A 16,083-nucleotide genomic window follows, 5' to 3' on the forward strand; every position below is an offset into this window, starting at 1 on the left:
GCATGGTCAGGGATGATGAGAGTTGTAGTCCCACTACACCTGGAAGCTCACAGGTTCCTCCATCCCTGCTTTACCCCCTTCAAGTAGTTTACACTCTTGTTTTATTGAATTTTAATGTTCCTCACACTGGGAACAACAAAGAGCCAATTATAAATAATTTAAATAAAGATTTATTCTGTGGCTACCACATTGGAAATCCATTATTTGAAGATGTTTTATATGTGTTGGAAAACATGCTCAGGGCAAGCTAAGAATATAGGACTACCTTCTATCTCATGAACCTCCCTAAATATTAACAGGCACAGGTAAGGTGGATGGTGACTAGAGATGGGGGGCCTTTTTGGTTGTGCTACACAACTTTGAAATTCTCTCGCCAGAAAGTTGCCAAGTCTGTTGCCTTTCAGTTCCACTTGAATTCTTTCAAAATGCCCTGGCATTGGAGATCTTTTCAATCTGTCTGTTTTTAGTTTTTATGCTGTTACAAATATAGCTGTTCTCCTGAGTTTTTGTTTGTTATCAGTTTTTATTTCTGATTGTTTAAGCTTATTTTTAAGCAACTGGAATGTAGATGTGGCATCTCAATAACTGTCTAAATAGTTAATAATGGTCTGGTTTGCATGTTGCTTTGTGGGTAGAAGGCAAAGCTGGCAGAGTTTCAGGAAGACTTCTGGGACTTCCTTCCTCATAGCCAGGTTAATTATCATTATTCATTCATTTCTATTAATTTCATATCATTCTGTTTTTAAGGGGGGGGGGATCAAAGTGGTTTACAACACATTAGAATATCAAGTAAAACAATCTAGAATAAAATGTTCCTGGAGAAAATCAAATACAAAGTATACATTCAAAGCAACATAATTAACAAGAAACTAAAATATTATCTTAAAGAATTCAGAATAAAACATTACGAAGGAGGTCAGATACAGAATGCATGTTTAACTTAGCAAAGATAACAAAAAAAAATTTTTTTAAACGTTTGTATATATTTAAATATTGAAAATGCATAAATAGAAATTTAAAAAAATGATTTCAAAGGAAAACCTTACCAACGGAAGTCAGGTATAAAATGCACATTTAAAACAGCACAATTAACAAGAGATTAAAATATTATCATAAACATAGAACACATCTGCTGCTGTTGCTGCCAGTTTTGCCAATAGTGGTTCATGGCGTTTGGTAGTTGGGGAAGCTCAGGCTCGATAACCTGGGTCTTCACTAAGAGACAACCAAGATGGTCTCTGGCCTCTTTAGTAGCCTCAGCTTTTGTAGCTGGAGTCAGTCAGGGCTCTGCCCTCCCAGGCCAGGTGGAAAAAAGCCTGTAAGGTCTTCCAGGACTCACAGCCAAGATGGTTAAGACTTTGTTATTTACCCAAGAATTTTAATTTGTATAATCCCTCAGCCTGCATGGTGGTTTTAGCTGCTGTCTTTTATTACGTTTGCTAATGCTAGTGTTTAATTGTTTTGCATTAGGTTTTAATTAATTGATTATCTATGTCATTGCACAGTGCCCTGGAATCTGTTTTTTATGAAGGGTTGTATATAACTGCTATAAGTAAGGAAATAGCTTAGTTCTGGCTATGCTGCAATTTGTATATGCAGATGGTGTATGTTTCCTTTGGAGAAATCATCTTAGCAGAGCTAAGAATCAATTCTAATTGGATTGTAAAGCCATTTGCACCACTAGAACTGGTATATCAGTATGTAATAACTCTTCTTTTAATAATATGTAATGGACCTTGTTTTAATAAAATGCCCTGCATTTCTTTGACTTAGTTACTATTGCTAGTTGGTTAAGATTATGTTACTAGTTATCTGCTTGGCTTAACCACCAGTGCAGGAGGACATGGGTTTTGGAATTTTGCATTTGATTATTGAACGCCAGCATTGTACTAGGGGCTATGCAAAATACAGAAATGAATCTAGCCCTCCTCATGCATTCAAAGAAATGTGAGAGGCTTCCAACTGGCTTAGATGCATGGACACCAGCCCCAACCCCAACATCCCATTGGCCATTGACCTTGCCTCTCCTCTCCCAAACTTGACAGGTTGAGCGTGAAGATCTACAGGGAGATGCTAACTGCATTTAGTTGAACTCTATTAGAATCACCCACTTAGTTGAGAGCCCTGTGCAAACCAGAAGGAAGGATTATAACTACATGCAACTGAACTTGACTAGAATCTCCCTGCAAACCTTCACCCTCAACCCATGTAAGTTGAAAGAGGATGAACAAGTCCCATGTCCATTGGAGCCAAGGCTGGCATCTGCTCTCCCTGCCCAGTTGGAGCTCTAACAAGTTTTCTGAGTATCTGAAGAGGGCTACAGCCTATATGCAAGGGGCTTTTATGCAGTAAGGGCTGTGCAGTTAAAATGGATGTGACAGTATGAGAATAATTTTGAGGACTTTTAGTGAACTGCTCCGTGACATAGACTTGGCTACTCTTTGGCTTAACAACCATGGGCTTTTAACAACAGTTGCCTGATGCTGGTAGGAGCATAGTTTCAGGTAAGGGTTATTTGGGATGGGGTGTGTATATGTATATGTATGTGCTGGTTATTGTAAAGCTATGTGCATCCCTTTGGTCCTGTTGCCTTGGCTACCAACATGTACTAGTCAGATTCGGATGGTCCGACCCCGCCACTTAATGGATCCAATTGGCTTCCAGAGAGTGGTAGGGGATGCTTTATCCCAAGTTGATGGCCTTTCAGCTGATTCCCTGGTGGCACGCTGGAATGCGGAGTTAACCAGGGCTATTGACTGTCTGGCTCCGAAGCGCCCTCTCCGATTGCATGGAGCCCAGACAGCCCCGTGGTTCTTCCCGGAGCTGAGGGTGATGAAACAATCGTTGAGACGGCTAGAGCGCCGGTGGCGGAAAACTCATTCTGAATCAGACCGGACACGGGTTAGAGCTCAACGTCGAGCCTACCAAGTGGCAATGGCGACGGCGAAGAGGGCCTTCTTCGCCGCCTCCATTGCATCTGCAGAAAACAGCAGCAGGAGACTTTTTCAGGTGGTTCGCAGTTTATCGGAACCACCTGTACCACCGGGGCCTGGTAGGGACCCCAAGATCTCCTGCAATGCTTTTGCAAAGTTTTTTGCAGATAAAATCGCTCAGATTCAGAAGGAAGTAGACTCCACAGTGGGAGCAGGGCCAGGGCGGGAGAGTGCTAGAGTTCTGTCTGGTCCTGTTATATGGGATCAATTCCAATCTGTTACCTCCGAGGATGTGGACAGGCTGCTTGGACGAGTGAAACCGACCACCTGTCTTCTTGATCCTTGCCCATCCTGGCTGATAAAAGCGAGCCGGGAAGGGCTGGGCGATGGGCTTTGCGGGGTGGTGAATGCTTCCCTCTGTGAGGGAGCCTTCCCAGACCCGCTGAAAGAGGCGGTCATTAAACCGCTTCTTAAAAAAACATCTTTAGACCCGGCCAATTTGGCCAACTATCGCCCAGTCTCAAATCTTCCATTCTTGGGCAAGGTGATTGAGCGGGTGGTTGCTGAACAACTCCAAGCACGCCTGGAGGAAACGGACCATTTGGATCCCTTCCAATCGGGATTCAGGCCTCACCATGGGACTGAAACTGCCTTGGTCGCGCTGGTTGATGATCTCCGGCGGGCTAGGGACAAAGGTGAGAGCTGTTTCCTAGTTCTGCTGGATCTCTCAGCGGCCTTTGACACCATCGACCATAACATCCTTCTGGACCGTCTAGAGGGGCTGGGAGCTGGGGGCACTGTTATACAGTGGTTCCGCTCCTTCCTCCTGGGCCGTGTTCAGAAAGTGGTGGTGGGGGATGAGTGTTCAGACCCTTGGGCCCTCACTTGTGGGGTACCTCAGGGTTCCGTCCTCTCCCCCATGCTTTTTAACATCTATATGAAGCCGCTGGGAGAGATCATCAGGGGGTTTGGACTGGGTGTTCATCAGTATGCAGATGACACCCAGCTCTACCTCTCCTTTGAATCAGAACCAGTGAAGGCGGTGAAGGTCCTGTGTGAGTGCCTGGAGGCGGTTGGAGGTTGGATGGCGGCTAACAGATTGAGGTTGAATCCTGACAAGACAGAAGTACTGTTTTTGGGGGCAGGAGGCGGGCAGGTGTGGAGGATTCCCTGGTCCTGAATGGGGTAACTGTGCCCCTGAAGGACCAGGTGCGCAGCCTGGGAGTCATTTTGGACTCACAGCTGTCCATGGAGGCGCAGGTTAACTCTGTGTCCAGGGCAGCTGTCTACCAGCTCCACCTGGTACGCAGGCTAAGACCCTACCTTCCCGCGGACTGTCTCGCCAGAGTGGTGCATGCTCTGGTTATCTCACGCTTGGACTACTGCAACGCGCTCTACGTGGGGCTACCTTTGAAGGTGACCCGGAAACTGCAATTAATCCAGAATGCGGCAGCTAGACTGGTGACTGGGAGTGGCCGCCGGGACCACATAACACCGGTTCTGAGAGATCTGCACTGGCTCCCAGTACGTTTCCGAGCACGATTCAAAGTGTTGGTGCTGACCTTTAAAGCCCTAAACGGCCTCGGTCCTGTATACCTGAAGGAGCATCTCCACCCCCATCGTTCAGCCCGGACACTGAGATCCAGCGCCGAGGGCCTTCTGGCGGTTCCCTCATTGCGAGAAGTGAGGCTACAGGGAACCAGGCAGAGGGCCTTCTCGGTAGTGGCGCCCGACCTGTGGAACGCCCTCCCATCAGATGTCAAAGAGATAAAGAATTACCTGACATTCAGAAGACATCTTAAGGCAGCCCTGTTCAGGGAAGTTTTTAATATGTAATGCTGTATTGTTTTTAACACTGATTGGGAGCCGCCCAGAGTGGCTGGGGAAACTCAGCCAGATGGGCGGGGTATAAATAATAAATTATTATTATTTATTATTATGTACTAATGTTGCCAACCACTCCTTTGCATCTTTCAGCCTGGGGTCCCTCACATCACATATTAAATTTCAAGCCAGCCTCACAATGAACCGTACTTATTTTGATAGATCAGCTGGAACCCACAACGTTCATATTGGATCTGCATTTTTTCTGCTCTAAGGAGCTGCACTGCAGACAGCTTACCTTCTAGCCTGCCCTCCTGTATAACTGTTGCATGACCCCTGCTACTGCTTTTGCAGCGGCCCACTCTAGAATCAGCGATGTGCATCAGATTTGGGTTTTAAAAAAAGAAAAGGAGATGTGGCGGAATTAAAATGAAATAAGCCTCCTGTGCCATGAGTTTTTGCTTGCTGCTATTTTCTGTATGCCAAGAAAATATTAAAACTCAGACACTAGCAAATATAAGAGCTGAATCTAAATCCACAAACACTGGAAAGTGCTATATTTCACCAAGCCTTTGCCAAACGTTCCTTAAAACACCATCAGAGGGTAGGATGGGAAGGTTATTTGCTTTCATCCATTTATCCAACAACACAGGACAGAGAATTGGGAGCATTGAGAAATTATCAGATTTACCAAAAGGAGAAAGCAGGTAATGAATTAAGGAAGGTTACAGAGTGCTTTGTTTGCTCCTGTGATGTGTCTAGTATAAATCTTCTGCACGGCAAGTACCTTAACATGTAGGCAGATTTGGGGGTCATTGATAACTGCTCAAATGATACATATTTGCAATTCCAGTCATGAACAGATAACACTTTGTAATACCATCAAAATGGTCTCAGCTGACAATAGAAAATAACAATGATTCATTTAATCTTGTTTAGCATGCACCAGATTACCAAAGATGAGTACTCTTAAGTAATACCATAACTATGAATATGTTTTTTACTTATGGTATATATATTGCCAAGCAAAGTGCACTCCATAGTAACCGTTCTTCTTTAGCGTTCCACTCTATCAGTGGTCCATTCCCAATCTATTGGCCTCTGTTCCTCTTTTCCTTTCAGAGAGCCCCTGCCTGTCTTAAGTGAGCCTAAAAAGGATAAGGGTTATAATGTATTAAAGGCACCAATTTCAAAACAATTTCTCTGCTCTGTAAGGCTGCTGTGTAAAGTATTTGTTTTATAATTAAGTCTCAAAAATTAGGGAAATGGAAAGTTAATCCAGCAGATAACCTTTGGCAATGCATTGAAGACGTTGTCATGGCTTGCACGTTTTTGGGACTAAAGAGGGTCTCCTTTACTTTAAACAGTGATTCAGTGCCACAGGACATTTTATTGCCTTAATCTTGAACTAAGTACAAATGCTGATCCTCCTTTATCCAAATCCATGGGTTATCCTAATCCTTTATTTAGTCCATGTTCATTTGTTTCAGTCTTGTTTGGACCTGTGACACTAAATGAGCTTAAAGTTGAGTGAACCTTCCCCCTCCCCTCCCCCTCCCCCACTCAGGTGTGAGTTTAACCCTTTCCTTCTGCCCTGCTCCCAGGAAACTGCCAGGCTGGCAGCGTGAGTAGATAAATAGGTCCCACTGCAGCAGGAAGGTAAACAGCATTTCCATGTGCTCTGGCTGCAATCAGGGTGTCCTGTTGTGTCAGAAGCAGTTTAGTCCAGCAAGCCACATGACTCAGAAAGCTGTCTGTGGACAAATACTGGCTCCCTCGGCCTGAAAGCAGAGATGAGCGCCACACCCCATAGTCTATTTTGACTGGACAGAACTGTCCAGGGGTCCCCTACCTTTTTACCTTTACCTTTATTATTGGTAATAGATAGTAATTACAGTGATGATGTTAAATCTGTTGCAATTGGCACTATTTAATGTTTGGGAAATTAAAAACAACAGCAGCAGCAGAATAAATTCTTTCCTGTGTTTGCATTGCTAGCCGTTCTCTCAACAATAGCATTAGATTATCAGTCGCACCAGAATTCAGTCTTTTGTAAACTTTTTGGAAGTTGCATTTGTTAAGTGTTAGTTGAGGATAGAACTTACACTTTAATGATGTCTTAAGACTTAGTATAAAATTAACAGTATATGTGTGTACATATCAAATTTCTTTACATTTATCTTAAGAAATATAACCAGCAGTAGCTTATTCATTCACTTCAGCATATGTCAAGCAAATTAACTGTGATTTCTGCTAAGCTCCAGTACAGTTTTTCTAAGTTTCCAATTATATTTTAGAAGCCCTCAATTAATCTCCTGCAAAGCCTTCATTCCTATTTTTTAAAAAAACAAACGTTTGAAGTGGAAAAAACTGTGAAGATGTCACTGCATCTATGTCATTTGAGCAGTAGATTTTTAGCACTTACAAAGCTTGGATCTTCTCATTATTGAAGCAACTTAGAGTGCATTATGTTAGCATTTCACCTGTCAGCTTTTCCTTATGAAACTGGGTAAGCAAAATCTGAAAATTAAAAATGTTTCATCTATGTTTGAAAAGGTTTGTATACATTTTTACCCTTTAATCCCCCAGTTTTGTACATTGTGTATCAGAAATGAAAGTTTATGCTGGGCTGTTGATTATATGCCACTGTCAGTAATACCCTAGCAAATCAGGCGTATTTTTATTACCACATTAATCATAACTGATAACCCAGTTGAAAACATATCACTTGGAGATAAATCACATTGGGAGGGCTGGCTAAGACTGATTAACTAAGTATAATTGTCAAGTTTTAAACACACACAATGTAACTACTGTTTTTCGCTTTCATTTTATCATATCCTGCACACCCCACACCTAAAGTGAGGTATATTCATTCTCAGCCTAACAGAACTCTTGTCAATCCAGTTCCTGAGCCTTGGGAGCAAGGGAGCTAAACTCAGAGAAGTCACAACTCAATGAACCAACATTTAGACAGCATCACTTTGTTTGCTGCTGAGTCACACAATATACTATGGTGTATCGGGGCAGGAATGAGCCTAGCCTTCCCCCAAAAGACATGTTCCCTTTTCTCATTTCCCTCCACCATTGCTATAAATAACAGATCAGAAGTTTTCACTTCTGGTGTTGATTAACGAGAGTTGAGCATTATATTCAAATCCTAAACTGTGGGGTAATCTTAACTATAGTTTGTTGAAATAAACCAACCTCATAAACCGCACATTGCAGCCACATCAGTTGATGTTTGGAGGGGAGGGGGTATGTAAGTGCAGTAGAAGACCAGCCTTCTTCCCCTCATTATAAACCATGGTTTATTGTAACACCTGAATATAAAGGCCCTCTGGAAACACTCCTCAACCCCATGTACCATAGGAGCCAATTGCTAGGGGCTGTGGGGGCTTTGGCCCCCACAATAAAATAATTGAGGAGGCTGGGCCCCCACAAAGTTGATGGGCATTCCCATTCAAATGGTGTGTGTGCACTGTTATGTGACGCAGAGCTTTCCTGGGTCCCCACAACATTTTATTCAAGTTGGCACTCCCTCCATGTACCTAACTTTAGAGCTGGAGCAGAGCTGAGGCTCTTACCACCTAGAGAGATATCTTACAGATTTTATAGAAAGGGATTGTGCCTAAACTTAGCTTACTTGAGAAGAGAGCTTCTCTGACCAAGTTCTGAGAAATAGCTTTCACTATTTCCTTTGCTCCAAGATTCAGAAGCTTTTCTGAACTTTTCCCTGTAGCAGTAGCTCAAAGGATGGCATTGTTCTTTAAAACCTTAAAAAATGGTTTTGGATACTTTTTCACAGCTCTGTCTGAGTTATGATTAATTTCCAGGTCTATGACAAAAAAAGAAAAGAAAAGATGAATTTATTTAGGGCCAGTTCACCGAGAAATATAACTGCATATTTATAATACTGAAATTGGAAATTTTGACGGTTTCAGCTCAGCTGTGCCATTTGGCCCAATTCTTTCAATTGTTTATTGCAAATGTGCTGCTTCCCATCCAGGTTTAAAACATCACGTCATGACTCCTTTCATATACAAATGCTTTTAAATATCAAGCAGATCCCAAACTCAGTCAAGGGGAGTTTGTCTGTTGCTACTGATATCCCATTAATGGAACATATCTCTCACACATGCCCTTTCTGAACTGTTGCTTTCCCCCTTCCTGTAACCATTCTGAGCAACCCCCTCTCACCTGTCTTGGACCCTGTATGGGCTTGCAATTCTTTTGAAAATTTATGAGCAGTAAGGATGAGCAAAGTTGCTGAAAGCCATAATTACATGTTTCAGAAGATGCATTTGACAACCTTCTAATGCTGGGGTGCAATATGAATTGAAAACTAATCTTAACAGTTCCCTCTCTCTTTCTCTGGAGACCTCTCACACACAGAGCTACGATTCTGAGCACCATACAGTTTGCGGGATTTGGGGGGGAAGCATTGAGTGTTAAAATAGTATGAGAGTGCTTTAAACGTATTGTGTGGATGTGTCCAAAGTCTTGGTTTCAGTCTACAATCTTATATACGTTAAAGAGGCCATAGGCTAAGGGGATAGCTAACAGAGTTTGTTAAGAATAGCTGTTGTGCTATTGGCTGCTTGGCATGGGCAGTTTCCCAGTGCTTGGTCAGACAACCTGAGTAGCTGCACAGCTCCATTTCCTCTAAGGCCAGTGTTGCTAGGATTGTTTACCAGCCTAGGAGGCCTTAAACAAACCCTGTGTGGGTGGTTTTGTTTAGAGAGTTGCGATTGTGTGACCTGGGCTTGGACAAGCAAGCAAGAAAATGAGATTTTGAACTAATCTAATATTGTGCAACTAACCTGAAGAATCAATTTCTTCCCCTCATTTTATGTTCTCAGAAACAAACAAATCTCATAAATGTTGTCTGAGTGTGTCCATAACTAACTAAAATGTTCCAAAGCATTCCACTGCACCAGCTGTGCCATTTTCTAAAGGTAAAGGGACCCCTGAATGTTAAGTCCAGTCGCGGGTGACTCTGGGGTTGCGGTGCTCATCTCTCTTTACTGGCCGAGGGAGCCGGCGTTTGTCCGCAGACAGCTTCCAGGTCATGTGGCCAGCATGACTAAGCTGCTTCTGGTGAACCAGAGCAGCACATTGGAAACGCCATTTACCTTCCCACTGGAGCAGTACCTATTTATCTACTTGCACTTTGATGTGCTTTCGAACTGCTAGGTTGGCAGGAGCAGGGACCGAGCAACAGGAGCTCACTCCGTCGCAGGGATTCGAACCACCGACCTTCTGAGCAGCATGTCCTTGGCTCTGTGGTTTAACCCACAGAGCCACCCACGTCCCTATGTGCCAGTTTCTAGGAAGGGCTTATTTCAATCAAATGAAGCTAAAAATCACAGTGCCAATTGCTGTAGTGGTTTCAAACAAAAGCAGTCTCCATTAACCTCAATTTGTTTTTAATTTTTCTTTAGCTTATTTGATTTGGGGGCAAATTGGCAAACCATTTTCTAATATATTTTGGTAACACTACATGTACTGTTTTTTGGAACCTTAGTCTATCTACGACTGTAAGTTTTGTCCTTCCTGTTTATACAACATTGGTTTTTATATTAATAATAGATGTATTTGCAGAATTGGGTATGTGGCAATGTTTATATATTATCCCACAGCTAGTTTTGCATATAATGAATGTTAAGATTTTGGGAGATGTTAATTCCAGTGCATAATCTGTCGCTTCATTCTGTTAGTATTCTTTAATCAGTCATTGATCTATTTGAGGGTCTGTCCTCTTATCCTATAATACTTTAAGTTTTCTTCAGCAATGCAAAAGGCCTTTGGTGAAAGACTTTGGTCAGATGATCATAGCTTTGCCTTTGTAACTCTCATTCATTTTCATCTAGACTATATGGACATTAAGTATTAGATCTCAGACTAGATTCCAAGCTAAAGTCGAGTTTTCCCTTATCCAGAAGAACTTGGTTTACAATATATAATATTCTCCGAATTACTTATGGTATTACTTAAGGATATTCATCTTTGGAAATCTGGTGCATGCTAAACAAGATTAAATGAATCATTGTTATTTTCCATTGTCAGCTGAGACCATCTTGATGGAATTACAAAGTGTTATCAGTTCTCTCAAGATTGCTTAGTACCAGCTGCTGCATGGTTCCATTCCTCTTAAACAGCACAGTCCTTTGGCCCAGCGCCTGCCTAATCATTGTTTAATGCTTCGAAAGATAGCATCTTTACATTTGAGGCAATCTTTCCGAGTAGTAACAATACTTACAGATTTGCATGTAGTTGAAATAATTGGAAAAATAAAAAAGCAGGGGGAAATGATGTGCAAACAACACTGCATTTTATGAAGCTGAAAATATACCATATACATAATCGAATTACAGCGTGAATGTGAGGAAGCTTAAAGATGTTTATACAGTAAGGCCCATGGTTTGTCAGGTTCACATGGTAGGGAGTGATTATTTTATTTATGTCTCAGTAATCAGTTTCTGTGGAAAGATGTGTACAGTGTATATTGAAAATGGAAGTGAATATGGTCTTCAAATTTTAAAAGCAAAACGACTCAGTGCTTTGCCTTCAAAGCATAGTATCTGAAAGTGTTGAGTGAACGGGGGGGGGGGGGCATCATGTCAAACGTCCTACTACAAGGCATGCCTGTGTACATATCATGCTGAACAACCCACTTGATCCAGGGCAAAAGCTATTCATTAAAAGCAGAAAAATGGGAGTAATGTGGCTCTTGTTGGTAGGCTATCAGCTTGATTATCTACCACACCTGCATTGCCTTGCGGCACTGGTCCCAGCTGTTTTTATAAGAAATTGTTTTAATAATTGTGGTTTAATGCTGTAAGCCACCCTGGGACCTTGGGATGAAGGGCAGGTAATTAATAAACATAATAAACATAATAATAATACCTCGGGGCATTTGAGTTAAAAAATGTTTTATTACTGTGAACTTCATTTCATTGCTGTAAAGCAAGTCGGGGGGGGGGGAGAGAGAGAGAGAGAGAGAGAGAGTCTTGAGTTAGTTACAATAAATTGGATACATGGCCTAATCAGTGGAAAGCTTTCTATCTAATGGAAAATACTCTAGGATAATATTCCCATTTCATCAGTAAGTATCAAACTGAGTTTAATCACCAGCAGATTGCTGTACAATACCTCAATCACATTTAAAATGCTGTTGAGAAACAGGTAGAGGAATTATTCACTGAGATTTCAGCAAGGATTGACATTCAGTATAGTAGTTCACAGGACCGTAAAACATTTGTAATACAAACACATGGCTTTCATCCGAACTGGGTTTTCTCCTAACCAGGGGTTGTAGTTTAATACTAACTATGATCAGTTTCAGTACAAGCCAACTTGTTAGAACTGCTGCTGACTTCGTTCTGATAACTCCCTATGGGGCCAAGTTCATTGCTGCTGTTTTCAATACCCTGCATTCTAAAAGAAACTCATGGGAGTGCTTGAAACTGGCTTTGGGAGTCGCCAACGGCTACAGTGCTTGAAGTTGATTGGCTGTGAATGTAAGCCACAAACACTACTCTATTCAAATAACTTTCCTGATTGGCTAGGTGTTGCATAAATAGAGGCTACATTTGATGTCCATAGCTAATCAACTTCAAGTAATGTGGCTTTCCTTGCCCACGCTGAAGGAAGTTCTTCAATGGGAATTGCTTCAAGAAACTCTGGAGAGTTATGGGGATCAAGCCAGGTCACACTGATGCAGAATTTAAGCAGGAAGGAAGACAGATAGACAGGGCAGTAAGTGAATTCAAGCTGTGGGCTGCTTTTCTATGTTGCCCCAAAGAGGCCCTTACATGGTATGAAACCCCAAAGATCAAATTCAGCAAAGTACTTAAATATGTGTGTAGCGTTATGTACATGAGCAGCCCCTAGGTCAGTAAATGCTTGGCATAAGCATTTACTGTGGCATAAACATAATTGTAATGTGAATGGTTTAGCCATTGTCTGCATCAGTGGCAATTTGTTTAAGGTTATAAACTAAAGCTGTTAGAATTTCTGAAGTGAGACTTTCATCCAAAGAGAAAGAGATAGGAAAGGGGTGAAATTTGTAATTCCCTTTAGAAAAAGGTTTCAGAATCCGGAAAGCAGTACGTTATGGTACGTGACTTAACATTTTACTACACTGGGTTGGTATTAAGGTGCATTAAACACTAAATTACATAAACCTAAAATCAGGGCATAATACTACTATGAGGCCTGAGGGACATAAAGAGAGATGCATATAACCATTGAAGTTGTGTGATTAAACATTCCTTATAGACTCAAATGGCCTCCAGGGAAGTATATTTAAAGAACAGTGTAAGTTTCTAAAGAAGGCTGCCTATAGCTTTAATGCTAAACATGCTACTTTTTCGAGGGGATGACTATGAAATAACTTTAAGTTGCTCTTTCTTAGTTGTGCCAAAAGCCACGGCTTACTAGTCACACAAGAAGTAATTCTATATTAGTTAATTATACAACAAAGTAAAAATAACATTTTCAGTGTTGTTTGGATTTTCTGTGGGAGGGAACTGTTCCCCCCCCCCCTTTTTATGCCTATGAGGTATCATGTGAACTAGTCCCTGTTCGCAGCTAAAAAGCTCCTGTTCAGAAAACACTCCTAATACAATGCTAGGACTCAGCTAGATTGGTAAAGAAAAAGCTGTTTATAGGCATTGTATGTGTGATATAACATTGGGCCACCAGATGGCACAGTGGAGTTCCATTTTTCTCTACCTGTTTTTCTTGTTTAAATTTACAACGCATTTAACTGAAACGCTTCTTTGATGTGTCTAGATCAGTACTAGTCTCTTTAAATTTGATTTATATCTGGTTTATACTCATAGAAATGTTCAGGGCTCAGTTACTAGACACATTTTATTATTATTTTTTCAAATACTTCAATATTCTCTGAATGCACAGTTTTTATATGCCTTCTGAAGAAAATCATTCTGTGAACTTTGATTTCTTAGTGAAACCTGAACTATGGTTAAAATACCGGTATATGAATTCCAAGAACAATTTTTAGAGGCTCACTGATGCCAGTTGGATTCTAATAATGTGGGATGGTCACTGAATCATTCCCAACCTTTTGTTGTTTTGAAAAGCATTTGGCTCACATCCAACAAGTGTATACATTGAAATGTGAAATTCATTGTGTACTTGTGTTATAGCAGTGATTATGACACTGAGTGGTAATTGGCGTTGATTAGTTAGTCAGATCCATGTCTGCTGCCATCCTTATTTAATCAAACAAAGAGAATAATAAAAGCAGCATGCAAAAATGAAAAAGAAAACTTCTCCCTATTGTAAAAAAACCAACCCTCAGGATATTACATCTGAACTAACTGTGGTACCCGTAAAGAAAAAGGAGAAGGGATAATGACATACAAATTTTGCTGCAATTTGATTGCATTCAGGTTAAATAGCATGAAGTGCATCATAGAGCATATGAAAGGATACCTTTATTAGGCTAGCTGGAAGTAAACAGAAATCAAACAATGAGGCAATTGGAGAAGTTGTCTAGGGCTGTTGCAGACTCTCCTTGCATGGAGGTTTTTAAAATGGGAGGAGATGAGTTGAACACTCTCGCCAGTCCAAATAGATATTGCAGAAGATTTTACGAGGCGAATCAAGAAGGCCTTTATTTATATTGTATGCTAGTATACTTCTGCTCTCCCTTTGTATGGGTCTTCATCTTCAAGCTGAACTTCAACCAAACAGCCCTTCCAATAGAGGACACCTTCTGACTAGAGGACTGTCCTCTGAAGAATAGGACACATGGCCACCCATTCTTACAGCACCGTAAAGATTTAGTGTAGCCCAGATTACCCCATACACGAAAACATAAACACCAGTTATTCTAAGTCCCTCAAGACTGTTGCTGTTTTTTTTATTGGTGATGACATTGCTCAAAGTTGTGCACCTGCAACTGTGGGTAACGGTGGCTGAATGAGTGGTGCAGCTACGTTAACTGGAGTATAAAGAGGAGGGGGGCTATTTGAAGGAAGAAAGTTTAAAGGCCTTAGAAGTTGGGAACCCAAACTACAAAGCAAGTGACTCCAGCTCTGGCACAGCAGGCAACTTGAGGGCCTGAGAGAGACAGCCTAGAGCAAGAGCAGAATGGAAAGCTGAAAGATAAAAAGGCCCACATGGCTACTGCATGTAAAACACTATGAAGCAAAACTTCAATGGATTAGCTTCACATGCCTAGTTTCCAGGAGGCCGGGTCAGTATCAGATGAGAAAGTCACTCAAGAAAAAAGAGGCCAAGCTAAATTTCTGAGTGAAGTCAGGTTTCTCCCCTTGTGTTTGAAGGTATACAAAAAGGTTGGAAAGGGAGGGAAAAGAAGGGAGACTGCCTTGGCTGGAAGGTCACGTACATTTTCTTTGTCAAACTGCAACTCCATGGCTATGTTCTAGTCACTGGTGCTTTTGAAAAAGATTGGCAGTGGGTGAGCAACTGGAGAATGCACAGTAAGGACAGGGCTATAGACTCTTGCCAGTCTTTCATATTTCTTTAAAAAAAAATAGAGTTGACATCCCATGAGGCAAAACATTCTCAATCAAGGGAACGGAATGGAGGCCTCTGAGGTAAAGACTTGGGCCTTAGCTCAGTGATTTCTGGTCGATTGAAAGATCATTTTTTCCTGATCAGGTGTTGGAGTGGGCAGAGGTGAGACCTAAAGCTCTGGTGTAACCGAAGGTGTATAGCTAAATAAAAAAACTGAGAAAAATACTGCACTTGACCCCTTTCCCCTACCACTGTACAACTGGCTTGAAAGCAAAAAAAGTCTAGCCAGGCTGATTGGGAGGAGGGGGTTTTAGAGATGTTTTAAACCATGTTTTTAAAGCATCATAGATAGAATTTTCTTTGGAACAGAGAATTCATAAAAATGTTTCCTTCCAGCAACAAAACATAAGGCTACATTTTGGGGATATTTTTTCTTCTCTGACCCTTTCCTTCAGCTCTTGTAAAATATCATTTATCCTTTTTAGTCTTTATTAATGTAGCCTTGCTTAGGGACTACACAATAGTGTTGCGTCTAAGGGAGTGGTTAATTACTGCTCTTCAGTTCCTTGTAAACTGTCGCCATCTAGTTATGTGATCAAGAGCCTGCCATAGATTTGTATGTCCCCTTCCTATTCCGCTTCCCATTTCTCTTTCCCAAATTTCTCTTCCCATTTCAGCATTAAGGAGAATATAACTTTACATTTACACCAAACATTGCTAACTTTTGTTAGCTTTAGGGCAGAGCCTCTTGAGAAGCCCACTCCTCTATTATGGAAATGGTTCAGGTGAGTGTCTCTGCAAATTATAGGCA

At 41.5% G+C, this 16,083-nt stretch overlaps 1 protein-coding gene across 2 annotated transcripts in view; it reads left to right on the forward strand.

The window, feature by feature from the left end:
- GALNT18 (polypeptide N-acetylgalactosaminyltransferase 18) overlaps nucleotides 1–16,083 on the forward strand; it is a 372,255-nt gene that overhangs the window by 255,858 nt on the left and 100,314 nt on the right. The gene's annotated exons all lie outside the window — the stretch shown is intronic.

This window comes from Podarcis cretensis (assembly GCF_951804945.1).
Source record: "Podarcis cretensis genome assembly, chromosome: 1".
Lineage (NCBI taxonomy): Eukaryota > Metazoa > Chordata > Lepidosauria > Squamata > Lacertidae > Podarcis > Podarcis cretensis.